The sequence below is a fragment of the Engraulis encrasicolus genome, chromosome 13 (genome assembly GCF_034702125.1).
Source record: "Engraulis encrasicolus isolate BLACKSEA-1 chromosome 13, IST_EnEncr_1.0, whole genome shotgun sequence".
NCBI lineage: Eukaryota > Metazoa > Chordata > Actinopteri > Clupeiformes > Engraulidae > Engraulis > Engraulis encrasicolus.
Genome location: NC_085869.1, coordinates 39,199,404 through 39,215,296, shown reverse-complemented (window position 1 = coordinate 39,215,296; position 15,893 = coordinate 39,199,404). Strand labels below are relative to the sequence as shown.

Here is a 15,893-nt window from a genome sequence, read left to right as displayed (position 1 = left end):
ACTACAATGTTGATTTATCCATTTGATTTTCAATATCTACATACATAAGTGTCAGAATAAAGAGTATGATAAGGTAGTAGCTTGGGTAGTAGCCATGTTTGTTTTTCAGGTTTCCGGTTGAGAGGGAGGTGGCGCACAGCATGTTGGGTACCAAGGCAGCGAAGTCAGCATCTGATGTATCCTCGAAATATCCTCGTTACGCCCACAAATGCAGTCAACTGCCGAGGGAGGAAATAAAGCAATTTTTCGTTTCGATCCACACTTCATGACTCGATGTCCAGTTAGCTCACTGGAAGGACAGCTGCCTTCCCTGTTTTGAATTGGGCCCTAGTCTCAACAGAAATCCACCTCTCTTAAGGGGAATTCATACTTGGCGTGACTGGCGCTACCCTCCTTCATACGTGACCCAAAATGACGTCACACGCGAGTTGCCGTGGCGCGAGTTGCCGTGGCGCGAGGTCGTCCACCCCACATTTTTTGTAACTTGGCGTGCGCCACCAGCGACCATGTAGGTAGGCAGACAAAGCAGGAGTTGCGAAGAGAGGCTACAGCTACTGTAGGCTACTACAGAATGGATTCTGCATCATTTTGAGGACAATAAAATGTCCTAGAGAGTTATTTTATCTTCTCCCTTAAATGTTGTTCAGTGAAACAATTGTTTACTTTGTTCAGAAGCACGTTGTGTTCGGCGATCTATTTATAACAGAACAATGCTCTCACATGGTCTTGGAATGATCTGGCAATGTAGGCTACAACAAAAATCTATGTTTCAATGTGGTAAGTCACAAGTCAGACGTTCAGTAGCCCTACAGCAGCCGTGTTTGGCTTTCTATTTTATACATCCGTAGAACCCATGCTGCGAGTTGCGAAATTTACCGCAGTTTCTCTCATGAACAGCAGAGGGCACTTCCGAAAATGCGAGCGAAAGCCTGTTTGAAGTATGAATAGTCTGGCGCAAGTGATGACGTCATTGATGGTTCTCGCGCCAAACGCGCCAAAGTGCGCACGTGAAGTATGCAGAGCCCTTTACAGTGGAAAGGTGAGTGATGTGTCTCCTGTCTCTCTCTTTTGGTTTTGATCCCAAACCCACAGCAGCACTGACTCCTGAATGTTATTCCAGAGCCCAGTGCACACAGCAGGATCCAGAGAGGCTTTCAGGAGCTCTGATCAATGTGGCAAATCACCTGGGCAACCTGAAGTTCAGAGTCTGGGAGAAGATGCAGGAGATTGCAATATACAGTGAGTAGGCCTACACACACACACGTCACGCACGCGCACACAGACTGACACGCATATACACAGACGTCCAAGCAAACATACAACCCCCTTCCTTCAACACACGTGCACACACACACACACACACACACACACACACACACACACACACACACACACCACTCAGGGTTCTGCTCATGTGTGTGTTCTTCCTCTCTGCAGCTCCTGTCACTCTGGATCCCAACACAGCAGCTTATAGTCTCATCCTGTCTGAGGATCTGACCAGTGTGAGACGTGGTGATGAGATACAGCCGCGAATTCCTGATAACCCAGAGAGATTTGATAAGTATGCTAGTGTGCTTGGCTCTGAGGGCTTTAACTCGGGAGCACACTGCTGGGATGTGGAGGTTGTGGAGAATAATGACTGGAATGTGGGTGTGATGACAGAGTCTCTCCAGAGGAAGGGAGACTACTCCTCTATGAGTGGACGGTGGTTTTCGTATTATAAAAATAATAAATATGGAGCATGTGCCCCACCACAGTGCTCCACTGTTCTCACAGTGGAGCAGAAACTCCAGAGGATCAGAGTGCAGCTGGACTGGGACAGAGGAAAGCTGACATTCACTGACCCTGATAGTAACACACACCTGCACACCTTCACACACACTTTCACAGAGAAAGCGTTGCCTTACCTTAGCACTCGACCAGCCCTGAGGATCTTACCAATGAAGGTGAAAGTAACAGTAGTAGAACATCAGAAATAACATCAGAACCATGTCTGCTGTGTGCACATGTGTGTCGTTCTGCCACCTCATGTGTAGGTAAAACTCTGTGTTTACAGCTGTGTATCTATTTTCTCATCAATGCTCTGTGTGTGTGCGTGCGTGCGTATGAGTATGTGTGTGCGTGCATGCGAGAGAGAGAGAGAGAGAGACGTTGCTGTGTTTTTTTCTATTACTTCCTTTGTTTTACTTCCTACACTGATGATGCATTTTACTTCATTTGAGTTCCTGCTCTGATACGTTACTCCCCTTTAATCAAACACAGGTACTGTATATTAAGATGTGCTGATGTAAGACTTAAGGCTGATACTGTTGTGCTGTATCACGTTATACACCTTTATAATTATCCATGATGCCATAATGGATGTATGTATGTAATGTACTTGTGCTGATATTACCAAGCTGAATCATGTTATTCACCTTTATAATTTCCATGATGGCCAGCCGGGTACTGATCCAAGGTCAGACATTAGTTTCGACTAATGGTTGCCATGCTTGCATTTAGTCTATAGCAAGGGTAAACTGTCAAAGGTGTTATAGGCCTACACCTTCATTATAGGCCAACTGTTTAATTGTCCATAATGCCATAATGGTCAGGACCACTAATCCAGGGTCAGCCAATTGATGCCCACACCATAATCAAAGATATGCCTGGGGGTTGTACTGTGTGCCACCAAATAAATGACATTTTATTCACATTGTGTTGTTAACCATGTTTTTTATTTTTGTTATTTTAATTCTGACTTTTACATGAATACTAGGCTATCACTTCTTTGCCAGTCTTTACAGGTAGACCTTAGCAGTAGGCCTATAGAACTATCATTGCATTTTTATTGTGTAGTGTTCAATACCCTTTTCACACCTCTGCAGAGGGCACCTCTCCTACCTGCATCTGTGGCTCATCAGCCAAAAAGCTAAATTAAACATGTAAAGAATACACAGGAATGGTGTTTAATTGCATAGGCTGCACAAATGCACGTTTTCCATTTTGAGTGAATAATTAAAGACAACTTTGGCTTCAAACATTCTTTGGTCAGACCAGTAAATACCAGTTTATTACTACACATGTTGTTCAGTGAAACAATTGTTTACTTTGTTCAGAAGCACGTTGTGTTCGGCGATCTATTTATAACAGAACAATGCTCTCACATGGTCTTGGAATGATCTGGCAATGTAGGCTACAACAAAAATCTATGTTTCAATGTGGTAAGTCACAAGTCAGACGTTCAGTAGCCCTACAGCAGCCGTGTTTGGCTTTCTATTTTATACATCCGTAGAACCCACGCTGCGAGTTGCGAAAGTTTCTCTCATGAACAGCAGAGGGCACTTCCGAAAATGCGAGCGAAAGCCTGTTTGAAGTATGAATAGTCTGGCGCAAGTGATGACGTCATTGATGGTTCTCGCGCCAAAGTGCGCACGTGAAGTATGCAGAGCCCTTTACAATGGAAAGGTGAGTGATGTGTCTCCTGTCTCTCTCTTTTGGTTCTGATCCCAAACCCACAGCAGCACTGACTCCTGAATTTTATTCCAGAGCCCAGTGCAAACTGCAGGATCCAGAGAGGCTTTCAGGAGCTCTGATCAATGTGGCAAAGCACCTGGGCAATCTGAAGTTCAGAGTCTGGGTGAAGATGCAGGAGATTGTCAAATACAGTAAGTAGGCCTACACACACACACGTCACGCACTGTTTAGTTTATTCTTATTAATCAAAATGTCAACAATGTGGCATACATTTTTGAAAATAGACTGGTTAATGACACATATCTTTCAACTGACCAATCAGCTTCTGTCTCTCTTAGTCCCTCCATCTCTCCATCTGCTTCCTTTGACAATGAGGAAGTGAAGACTGGGGCACAGACAACTACTGCTTGCAGAATGGATTGGATATGTATAGACTTAAGATGAACACATGTACAGTTTAAATACAGAAGTAGTCTGAACTCAAAAGTCACTGCTGGAAACTCTTAATGTATTTTGCAGTAGGCGTCATACAAAAGACCACTAGATGGAAATGTAACGCTAAGTGATCTCATCAATAACATGAATTCATACAGTGGGAATATCTGCCACATGGAAATAGATAATAGCAATAAATACTGTCAACATAAAACAACACAGAGCAAGAATATTCCCCACATTAAAAATGTTTTATGCAGTCAACACCATCCCATCCCTCTCCAATAACTGGTTACCCAGATGATAAAACATGTCAGAACTATATACAGACAATATATTTTGAACGTCTGTCCATTATAAACAATAACTTACATGTATAATTCAGTGTGGAATACCTGTACACTCTCTCCTGTCTTGAAAAAGAATAGAATAGAAATCAAAAGCAATCTCATTTTCACAATACACTATTTATCACTACAGTATGGCTTTTAAATTTTAACATTTCTGTATAAAAAGGCTTCTTTGCACAAAAAATACCTGAAGTGTGCGGATTGTCTCCTTTTTATACAGAAATTTCAAGTGAATCCTGCAACTTCTAAACAGATGAGCGGTGGCCTATCACAATATTTTTAAACAACCACCTCTTGCCCATATCCCACCCATTTTGTGCTTTCACTATGCACAATAGTTGCTGTAAACTTTGATCTCTAGTTAGGCCTAACTTTTATTGGTTGTTTTAATGTATGTAAATTCCACCATAATTAGTCCAATACGTGCTGGGTCTGCGTCGATGCCTCTTGTGCCACCATGGACGTGTACAAAAACATTCTGAGGAGGCACCTAGACATCCTCTCAGATGGCCAGTTCCTGAACTTCAAGCGCCACTTGACGGACAAGAGTTGAGTGCCATGGAGCTGCCTGGAGAACAGTGACCGCTATGGTACAGTGGAACAGATAGTGCAGGTGGGTATTATAGGAACATGGTTAAGTGATAAACCTGGCTAAGATACCTATATAGCCCGTGTGTGTCATTTAGTTAAGGATCCTAGGCTATCCTACTAGATGATTTACCTCAAGGTTCAGTTAACCTAGTTTACTTCTGAGCAGGTTCTTGGAATACCCCCAGCTGGTCTACACCATGGTCGATCGTGGGAGGCTGAGTGGTCTCCATGGAGATCTGCAGCAGGGGGGTGCTGATCACGCTGGACTGCAGGCTGCTGGACACCCGGAGACGCCCCAGACGAGCCCCCAGCAACCCCCTCACCTCTCTGGAGGAGGAGGAGGAGGCGGAGGAGTGGCCCTGGGTCAGTGTGAGGTGCTGACGGTACAACTCCAGCAGCTTCTGCTCCAGCCCTGCAGAGGTGGTGGAGGAGGAAGAAGAACAGGAGGAGGAGGCAGTAGCAGTGCTGGAGGAGGTGTTGGAGGAGGTGTTTGTGCTCTTGTGTGTGTGCGTATCCGACAGGGGGCGCCCTAATGCAGCCAGAGAAGGACGATCACACTCCTCCTCTCTCTCCTCCTCTCTCTTCATCCCCTCCTCCTTCTCCTCCTCGTGCTCCTCCCCCTCTCTCGTATGGCTCCCAGACGGCTGCCATCGTCCTCTCCCCAGGGCAGCAGTGATTTTACCTCCTCTCTCTCTGTCTGCAGCACTGGCCTCTGAAGTTCCTAGCCCTGCAGCGCCACGGGGTCCTCGACAAGGCTGCCCCGCAGACTGCCTGCACCTGCACACCCACATGCACCTGCACACACACATGCACTTTCAACTGCACACACACCCTGTTCATCCCTACACACATCGTGGTCACCCGTACACACACCCTGGTTGCCTCCAACCACCCCCTGGTCAACAGCACACCCATTCAGGTGGCCTTCCCCCAGCCTCTGGCACTGTCGCCCTCTACAGTCTCCTCTGAGCATCACCACCTGGTCTCCGCCTATACGCAAGTCACTGTAGTGCTGGCACACACAGCGGCACGAGGGCAGCACCTCCATGATGCCGGGGGGAGATTGGTGCGAGGTGTGCAGGGGACTGGCAAGTGGATGCTGTTGCTGCAGTGGTGCTGATGGTGGTGGTGGTGGTGGTTGTTGTTGTTGTTGTTGTTGTTGTTGTTGTTGTTGATGATGATGATGATGATGTTGTTGATGTTGATGTTGTTTTAGTGATAGAAGGGTGTGTGTGTTCGGGAGAGGACTGGTCTGGGGTGTTTGGGGTTGGCATGATGATGGGAGGATGTGCGTGTCCAGACGAGAGCTTGTCTGGGGTTGTGGTTGTGGTTGGCATGGCGATGACAGGGTGTGAGTGTCGTGGTGAGGGATGCTAGGTTTGGGGATGGGGACAGGGTCGATTCCTGAGGTGGTTTCCGTGGTGATGAGCGTGGTCTTGTGCACGTCAGGCGGTTGATCCCAGTTCTGGCAAAACGCCACAGACCACAGACGACTCTCACACAGCATGGCTGATGTCTCCCCACGCGCGCGCGCACACGCACGCACACACACACACACACACACACACACACACACACATACATAAACAGAGTATCATGCACATGATTTTTATTCATAAGGACAACATTAGTATATTAGTAATGAATAATAATACAGTAGTAGATTTCTTTTAATTAACAGTATCTTAAAGCGTCTTTGCTAACAACGGTAGAAACGTCCTTTGTAAGAGCGACTCAACTCTCTCTCGACAGCGACACTCACCACTAAATGCAAGGGAATGGTAAGACGGTCTTAAGACGGTCTTAAGACGGTTAGCAACGACAAGAGTTGAGAAACGGACCCCAGATTCATCATTACATTTGTCGGTGGAATTTTTACTTGTGCATTTTGAAAGTAAAATACCATATTTTGATACATGCTTTTGATATATTGTGTGTTTATTTTCTATCTTATCAATAGGTTCTACATTTTTGTTTTAACCTGACTGAGCGAAACTAGCTGCGCACAAATCAACCTCTGATTGTTTGAAACCGCTGTTGATCAAAAAATTTGCTCACGTGGTTGGCTGCTGCCAGTGTCTTACCCCGCCTCAAAACATTGTGTTTACAAACATGGCGAACCCATAGGATTCATTGTGATGATAGGCTCCATGGTGTTTAGGGACGGTTATTTTCATATGTCTATAGAGCTTGAAAGTGACGTCACATCTTGCGATTTCATGGGACCTCACACCGTTTTTTGGTGGAAAATGTTAGCATGTAATCCAATGCCGGTATTGAAATGATATTTCGAACCCCTTTGAATTATGCCACGAGCTTCACATATGTGTGCTTCCACTGAACTCCAAAAGTAGGCCTAATTGTGTTCTGACTTAAATTCCACATCAACAGAGCTCTCTCTCTTCCTCTTTCTCTCTCTATCTCTCTCTCTCTCTCTCTCTCTCTTTCTCTGGAAATTCAAGAAGATACAGGAGACCAAATCCCTCTCCCAGGGGAAAGACCCATAGCGCTCTTTATCTCTTTCTTCCTCTCTCTGTGCCCCCCTCTCTGATGTAATCCTAGAAGTATGCACACATGTGGTCAGGCATTGTTTATAATCCTCAGGGCGGCGACCCTTAATCAGATGGCCAAAACCCTGAGGAAAATATGGCCAGAAAGAAAACTGGAGTGTTTGTCAGAGGAAACATTGAGACCACGGTTCCCTAACTGTTAGGAGAAATGAGCCCAAATTTTACTGTATTTTAACCAACATCCACACAATCCTACATTACATTGTTTTACTCCCAGCAGTAGGTATTTAGCAGAATGCAGATGGAGTATCCTAACGCAGTGTAGCACATTTAACAATGCAAGTTGTAACACAACAGTTACTGCACAAAGTAAGTGCTGACAGGATGCAGTGACGTTAAGTGGAAAAAGAGAGAGGGTGTGGGTGCCATTTTTATCAGAGGAAACACTCAAGGGGAAACACCCCACCCTACTTCATTCGCTTGTGACGACAGTAAAAACTGCACGAAGATCACAACTATGTGTACAGTTCCATTGGCAGAGGCGCAGTGGAGGTCAAGGTTAGTCACTTTGCTAGATTTTGCTATGTTTATATTTTGTTATATATTTAGGAGATTTTACAGGATACATATGTTCACCTCATTAGGTATAGTTCAACATATCAGGAAACAAGAAACACATAGACTCAGACGGTCAGGGCTGAGTTTCCTCTCTTCAGTGGATCTAGTAGTCAGAGGTTCTTCAGGTCAGTCTGATCTTGTATTCCATCTGTTGTCTCACTTCTGACTATATCGATGAAAGAATGTAATATATTGTGTAATATACTGGGCAACTGTGTTTTTCAAAGTTGAACATGGCCCGTGAATATGTCTGAGTGTTTGTGTGGGACATAGTAGAGAGCGACCAAAAAGGGAAAGGTATTAAAGACACACAGAGGGAAGAGTATAATAGAGACGGAGAGAGACAGAGAGAGAGAGAGAGTCAGGCAATTAAGAAATGGAGAAAAAAAGAAAGGGACAATGAGAATGAAGAAATACGTAAGCTATGGGTCTATAGAGAGAAAATAGAGTATGGGAATTAAGGAGTTGAGAGGAGAGGGAGTGAAAGAGAGTGAGAGAGCATGCATGTGTGACTTCATAGCACAATATGTTCATCTCATGTCTCATTCATAAGGCGTGAGACACACTCATTTCATTACAGACAGTCATTTCAGCAATGTCACACGCTTACACACCACACTTGCTATTTCTCACTCTGTTAGTAAAGCTTCAGGAGATATGAATTATGCCTCAAAATCAAACCAAATTCCTTATTTTGTTTTACACTTCATCAAACACACACATTTAACTCGAGTGGGATTTGTGGACAAATTCATAGTAAATGTCATTACAGTGCTGTCTCATAACTACATTTTTTTTTTTACAGTTGGGGCCTCGTGATTGACACTTGACCTAGACAAGTGCTTGAGATAAAAAAAACCCTCTAAAAACACACAAACAAAAACATACTACAGAATACCATTTTATTCTTAAGTGGCTTTTTCCGGAGAATCATGCCTCCAACATGGGTCAGTTGTTAACCACCCTCCATGAGTCAATATCCCATTAAAGTGAAAGTGAAAGCCCACCTGCGAAACTCCCTGTCATTGTGATACAGCACACAGTGCTCTCTACACCAGGGGACACAAAATTACATTTATGCCTCACCCGTGCTATGGGGCAGCCCCAAATAGCACAAGGGAGCAGTGCAGTGGGATGGTGCTTATATTGTTTACAGTAACACTCTAGCATACATAACAACCAAACAGGCATCAGAGTTTCATCATTTCAGATATGCAATGCAAACACAGACAGAATAAGAAATCCTACAATCAGACCAGGGGTCTCGTCAGCTTCGCTGCTTGTATTCTGTATTCTCATATTTTACTAGGGCTGAACTACATATGAGACATTTTTTTGAAATAAGGTGGACTGTTCCTTTAAAGGAGCACTGTAGGATTGTGGACAGAGTGGGTATTTCAACTATGCTGCTCATTGTAACTGTAGCCTATTGTGCAGGGTGACTTATGTCCTTGGTGATCATCAGTGCTTTTCGGGTGAGGCGGGTGGTGTAAATGTCCTGCAGGGAGGGGAGTGGTTCTCCAATGATCTTCTTATAGCGTAGGCTAGAGTAGAGCAGTGAGTAGGCCCATTGACAAGGATTTCATTTTCACACACTCGGAAATACTGTAGGCGTACAGTAAAAAATACAGTAAAATTAGACTTTTCAGCCTGCAGTCGTGTGTGTGTGTGTGTGTGTGTGTGTGTGTGTGTGTGTGTGTGTGTGTGTGTGTGTGTGTGTGTGTGTGTGTGTGTGTGTGTGTGTGTGTGTGCGCGCGCGCGCGCGCAGTGGTGTGTAGTGCCAAGGATTTTAACCAGCCTTTCCCCCCTCAGGGCTGACATGGCACACTCCACAACAAACTCAATCAAGGACATCCTCAGGAACACACTGGGTGAACTCGGCCAGAACGATTTCAAGAATTTCAAGAAATTATTGAATGAAGTTGGTAAAATCCAATGGACAAAGCTTGAGACTGCAGAGCTATATGGAACAGTAGATTTAATAGTGCAAGTGCACACTGTGGAGGCTGGGCAGGTAGTTATTAATATATTGAAAAAGATGAATCAGAACAAGTTGGCAGAAGACTTGGAGAAGGAGCTAAAAGCAGCGATGGCTCTATCTGCCAGCCCAGGTAGGAGACAAATGATCAATGAGATGACACTTCAATTAAATTCAATTTCAATTCTTTTATTAAGGGATAGCCCCTTGAGATGTTCCATCTCTTTTTTGAGGGGGTCCCTATAAACATCAAAAACATACATTACACACAGTCACACATCCACACCAGAGCTCTTCATCACTACAGGCTAAGCAGTCCAACGTCTCTACCCCAATAGATTCATAGGCAAACACCAGCAAGTAAAACACAAAAATTACATTTGTATAACACTAAAAAGAAATGATAAATAAAATACAAAAAAACGACTCAGGAGAAAACCACAATTGAACACTGGTAAAGCAGGCATATAGACTTTTTGTTGTTGTTGCTTTAAAGTCAACGACCAAGAAAGCAAGTACACTGGTCACATGAATGCAGAAAACTTAGTAAGGATGATTTAACATACTAGCCTGGTGAACCAGCGCCACCCGCTGGACGGCAAAATGTTTTGTCTACGGGTGGGTCTGGCCTCGCATAATGATTCAATGAAGCCAGAATGCCATGAATCTGGCAAACCAATTACATTGCAAAGATGTGTTTTGAATCAAAGCGGGCAGGGTTTTGAGGGAAGGTTGTTCTCATCAACAACCTTCGGATATATTATGCATCGAGGCCAGACTAAATTAGACATCCACATTTAGTCTGGTTTATCAGGCTATTAACATACACTTCACATACAAGATGTCCAATATTGCTGTCAGACCACAAACATGTTTACTATACATTTGTAGAAATGTGCAAACCTTGCCTACAGATAGCTGCTGACATGAAGATGGAAATAAATATAGAGACTGTCAAGGATGGTGCTGGGTGTTAAAAACTGTAAAAACTTTAGGGATAGAACCACACAGAATTTAATGTTGCCTATCAATGGTTGCTTGGTGTTTTCCTTGGCAACGAGCATCAGTAGAACAGTTTCTGAGCAACTCTGTGGTATTGTGATGTCCATCCATTTCAATTCAATTCAGTGTTTTGGGACCATGTACTTGTACAATTAAAACATAAATGTTTCCATTTCTAGCACTGTACCAGAGTTAGCCATAGGCTAATTTGCATCTGTAGTCGCTGATACTGTAGGACATTAAACGTTAAAATGAAATAAAATAAAATAAAGTAAAATAAGTAAGTAAATCAAAAACATATGAATATACACATAAAACAATGAACAAATCATGTCCCTTGCACCACACCCACCCACCCACACACCCACCCGAACAAAATAATAATAATAATAATGATAATAATACATATATACACACACACACGAGCCCTATCTCACGCCTTTCGTAAAGTCTTCACGAAAATAATAGATTAATTTTCGTGGTGCATTCACGTTATTGCCCGCCTTTCGTAAAGTCTTCACGAAAATAATAGATTAATTTTCACGCTGCCTATTCACTTGAATTGCCCCACTGCTGCTATGGTTATCCAAACGTCTGCAGGGGCGGGGAGGGGGTGCTGACAGAACACTGCTGATACACTCGGGACTCACTAATTCGACGCCCTTTCGGTACTTACGCCTTATGTCCCCTAAATCTAAACCTAACCCTAACCCTAACCCTAACCTTAACCCTACTTAACCCTAAACCTAACCCTAACCTTAACCCTAACCTTAACCCTAACCTTAACCCTAACCTTGACCCTAAACCTAACCCTAAATTGCTTGTTTGAAATGTTTGATTACCATGTGACGGTAGGCTACCGAAAGGGCATCAAACTAGTTGGTCGCTAGGCAACAGTCGGGCAATTCAAGTGAATAGGCAGCGTGAAAATTAATCTATTATTTTCGTGAAGACTTTACGAAAGGCGGGCAATAACGTGAATGCACCACGAAAATTAATCTATTTTTTTCGTGAATACTTCACGAAATGAGTGAGATACGGTTGGAGCCACACATTTATATAAATATATATATACACACACATACACAATACAATACAATAGAACCTGTATTTATGAGTGATTCTACAATTCGCCTGCGCTTTTGGCAAAAGCAAAATGTCAATTATCAGTATTTTTTTCAACTATATGACCTAGATGTTTACATAGTGTATATATTTAAGTTTCCAAACAAACAAATTGCCAAGCTTAATCTTAAATCATTTGATAAATACTCTAATGAAAGCGAACATTTGCTTGATTATTTTGTCAACAGTGTTATGGACAAATACTATGTCATTTCAAACATATATAAAAACGACATACGTTTGAAAGTGCTTATGTCCCTTAGCAATAATGTTGTCATTAATCTGTGCAACTGATATAGAAAATGTGATTGTTGAGCTTCATAAGTAGGATTTTATGATTCACTGTGATACAGACTGACACATTTTTCATTATAAATCCCTGTAACGTCTGATTTGAATTTAGTCACCCTCCTTACACAAAACTTCCTTCTCCAGAGATAATCCCTAGTGTCCGTTCATAGGATTTTTCCTACACATAAGGGATCAAGAGCACAAAAACACTTTCAAAACAGTCATCCGTGTTACTCAACTGTATTACGGTCAACAGTGCAGGGGAACAAGTCGGCACTTTTTTAGCAGAAAAAACAGAGCAGACAAAACCCATCTCTCTAGAACACAAATTATTTTGTTTGTTTGTCTGTCAATATGGAGATAAATTGGCAAAAACATACTCCTCCTCAACTGTCATAGCTAATTGTAACACCATTGACGGTAACACGGCTTGACATTTCAGCCATTTTTATGGTGTTGTGCTAACTGAGGACCTCAGAAGTTCCACCACAACACATTAATCAATTCATGTATCATGTATTCATGTATATGTTGATAACACAGTTGACATGCAATTTTCCCGCTATGACAACATGAAAAAGAATGGATTAAATTATGGAAGGATGGAGCTCAAAACTTACCAAAAAGTCTTCCCATATCCTGCCAAAGAGGTTATGACATCACGTGATGTCATTCGTATGGCCTAAGACCAAACCATTACTGATTTATGGAGGGGGTTTCAGACCGTGACACGGTTAACACGGTTTTCGTGGACACACACAAAATGGCAAATTTCATGTATAGAAAGGACAGTTTTGTCATATTGTGATGATCACTGTGAATCAACATTTGCAATCGTCTTGGGCAAAACAAGTTTCTTTACATGCTAATATGAAGACTGAATCTGACATTTGGAAAACAGGACGGCATGAATACGCCCAAAATGAGTATTAAATATTCATTCTTGCTGAGGGAAATAATGCCATGTCTACACTTTCTGTATTATATGAAAGATGAATGTGTGCTAATGTCCAAAACATCATTGGATGCAGTTAATAGTTAGTGGAATTGGCAAATAAAATCCATGGACTTAAAAGCGCAGCCGAATCGTAGAATCACTCTTATATAGCGCAATATCACAACTAAAGTTGTCTCAAAGCACTTTTAAAATACACATACATTTGCCCATATTCACACACAAGCTCTGGAGGCTGCCGCACGGTGCCAGTTGTCGGGCTTTAACATTACATACTTTCCACGATAGATGTGCACAAAAACATACTGTAGGCCTAATGTGTAATGTGTGTCACAATGCAACATTTCTGCCAAAAACAACTTGGTCCGGACCATAACATATCTGTATGTGCATTTCAATAGGTTTCACTCCACAGCTCAGTGTTAACTACACCCTGAATGAAAAACAGAGTGCGGTGAATCAGAGGGGGAAAAACGTGGACGAGAGAGAAATAAACTGCTCAGAACGAGAGAAGGCAGTTGATGACAGAGAAAATAATTGCTGGATTAGAGAAAAAAAATTGGATGAGAGAGAGAAGAACTGCTATACAAGAGAGAAAAATGTGGAAGAGAGAGAGAAGAACTGCACCAAAAGAGAGAAACAATTAGAGAAAAGAGAGAATCAACGCACATGAAGGAATGATGGTAAGTATGAGATATGAACACAACATAGCCTACACTGCCTGTCCAAAAACGAAACGAAACAAAAGAAGTCGCCACCAAACTGCTTTCCCTCTGTTTTTCTCCTCAGCACAAGTGGCTCATTACTGCTCATTACTGTGGACATCTGAGGACACTCCTCACCACACACAGAGGACCTACGTACATCTCATTATTATTAGGGGGCCAAGCAGCGAAGCTGGCGGGACTTGCTCCAAACCGCCTGGACCACACCACAGGGAGTGACATTACACCAACTGGTAGTCTTAAACACCTCGCCTCAAATAGAGGACCTAATTAAGGGGAAGATTTTTTTTTGTATTGAAAGTTGTCTGAAATATGATTAAATATGCAAACGATTTCATCTACTTAATATGATGTAAGATATGCAACAACAGGCTAAAACATAAAAAAGTGATGATTCACATTATTGATAAGCCCCCTTCATCACATATGCAAAATCTACCTTCGTCATTTTAGTAGAACATATATTTTTCAAGGTCAGAAGTAGGAGATTTCCTATGCATCTTGCCATTCCAAAATCTGTTACATTTGACCTTGGAAAAGTATGTTCCACTAAATACACGAGGGTGGATTTTTAATATTTGATGCAGAGTTTTCAGGATCAATGTAATATATGAACCATTACTATTGCAATTTGTGCTATGTTTGATCTGTAACCAGATTTTATCACCATGATCATCATATTCCAGAAAACTTGCAATTAAAAAAACATTTGCCTTAATATGAGTTACCAACTGTGGAAGTTCTCCTATTTTACATGTCTCATACACTTTTTTAATTTGGATTTGTGCATACTATATGCTTTTCTATACAGCCTCAAGTTCACATTGTCCCTCAGCTAAACAAAAAAATGCTCCTTGTAATTCATTGCACCAAATATGCATTGTCTTTGGTAGTTATTGGAAATATTTTTATTTTTAAAGGGCACCTCATTTCCATGTTGTGGTATGTTGTCGGGCAACTCTACAATTGTGTAAATGCTTCTGTTCTGTTTGATATTGTTCAGCTCATTAGATAACACATGAGTTGAGTGACAAAGCAAATCTTATTTTGACAAGTTATTAATGCAACAAATAGCCTGATAACTTGATTTGTTAGAGAGGAACACATTTCATTGTATTCCAAATAACAGTGGGGATCCTACACTGATTTACTTCCTGGTCAAGACTCCTTCTACTTGAATATGAAAAATTGCATTAAAAGTTCATTACAAAGTAAAATGACATATAAGTCAATTTAAACAATTTAAAACAATTCAAAATACATCAACTCGTAATAAATGAAATTTCATTTAGAGTTTGACTCACCTCTTGGTCAAGACTCTCTCTCTCAGGTAATTTTTGTCAAGACTTTTTTTTTATTTAGCTCATGCTAGGCACATGCCTATAAAACATGTACTGGCATTTGTTTAATGCCAGTTTGTCTAATGGCAGCCCTCCATAGCTACATCTTGCCCAATGACAATCCTACAAAGTTACCTCTGGTGTCTAGTGTGCTAGTGAGCAGGGATGCTCTGTTCTTTACTGTTCTTTTCTGTTGTTAATTGATATGCCTGTCTGTGTCTAGTGCCAAAGCAATTGTGCAGCAAATTATAATTGCACCATGGGGACAGTAAAGTAACTACAGAGGCTATTCCTCTTACAATGTGAAATGTTGGCAGAGAGAGGTAACTTGTGTGCTTTTATAGTGTGTGCGTGTGTGTGTGTGTGTGTGCGTGCGTGCGTGCGTGCGTGTGTGTGCATGCGTGTTCAAATAATGCCGCTCCAGCTCATACAAGTGATTAGCTTTGAAAATGTCAAATTTTCAGGATGAATGAATGTTCTAAGTGTGGAAAATACAGAGAACAGCAATAGTCTATAC

The 15,893-nt window shown here is 42.1% G+C and overlaps 1 long non-coding RNA gene across 2 annotated transcripts; it reads left to right on the top strand.

The window, feature by feature from the left end:
- Window positions 1-7,828: 7,828 nt before the first annotated feature.
- LOC134461148 (uncharacterized) lies at window positions 7,829-15,357 on the top strand. Of its 2 annotated transcripts, XR_010037233.1 has the most exons (5): window positions 7,829-7,900; window positions 7,987-8,085; window positions 9,773-10,071; window positions 13,713-13,994; window positions 14,101-15,357. It is a non-coding gene; the product is annotated as an uncharacterized LOC134461148 (long non-coding RNA). The 2 variants fall into 2 exon arrangements; XR_010037234.1 differs by lacking the exon at window positions 7,987-8,085 and having other exon boundaries at window positions 14,101-15,351.
- Window positions 15,358-15,893: the final 536 nt, after the last annotated feature.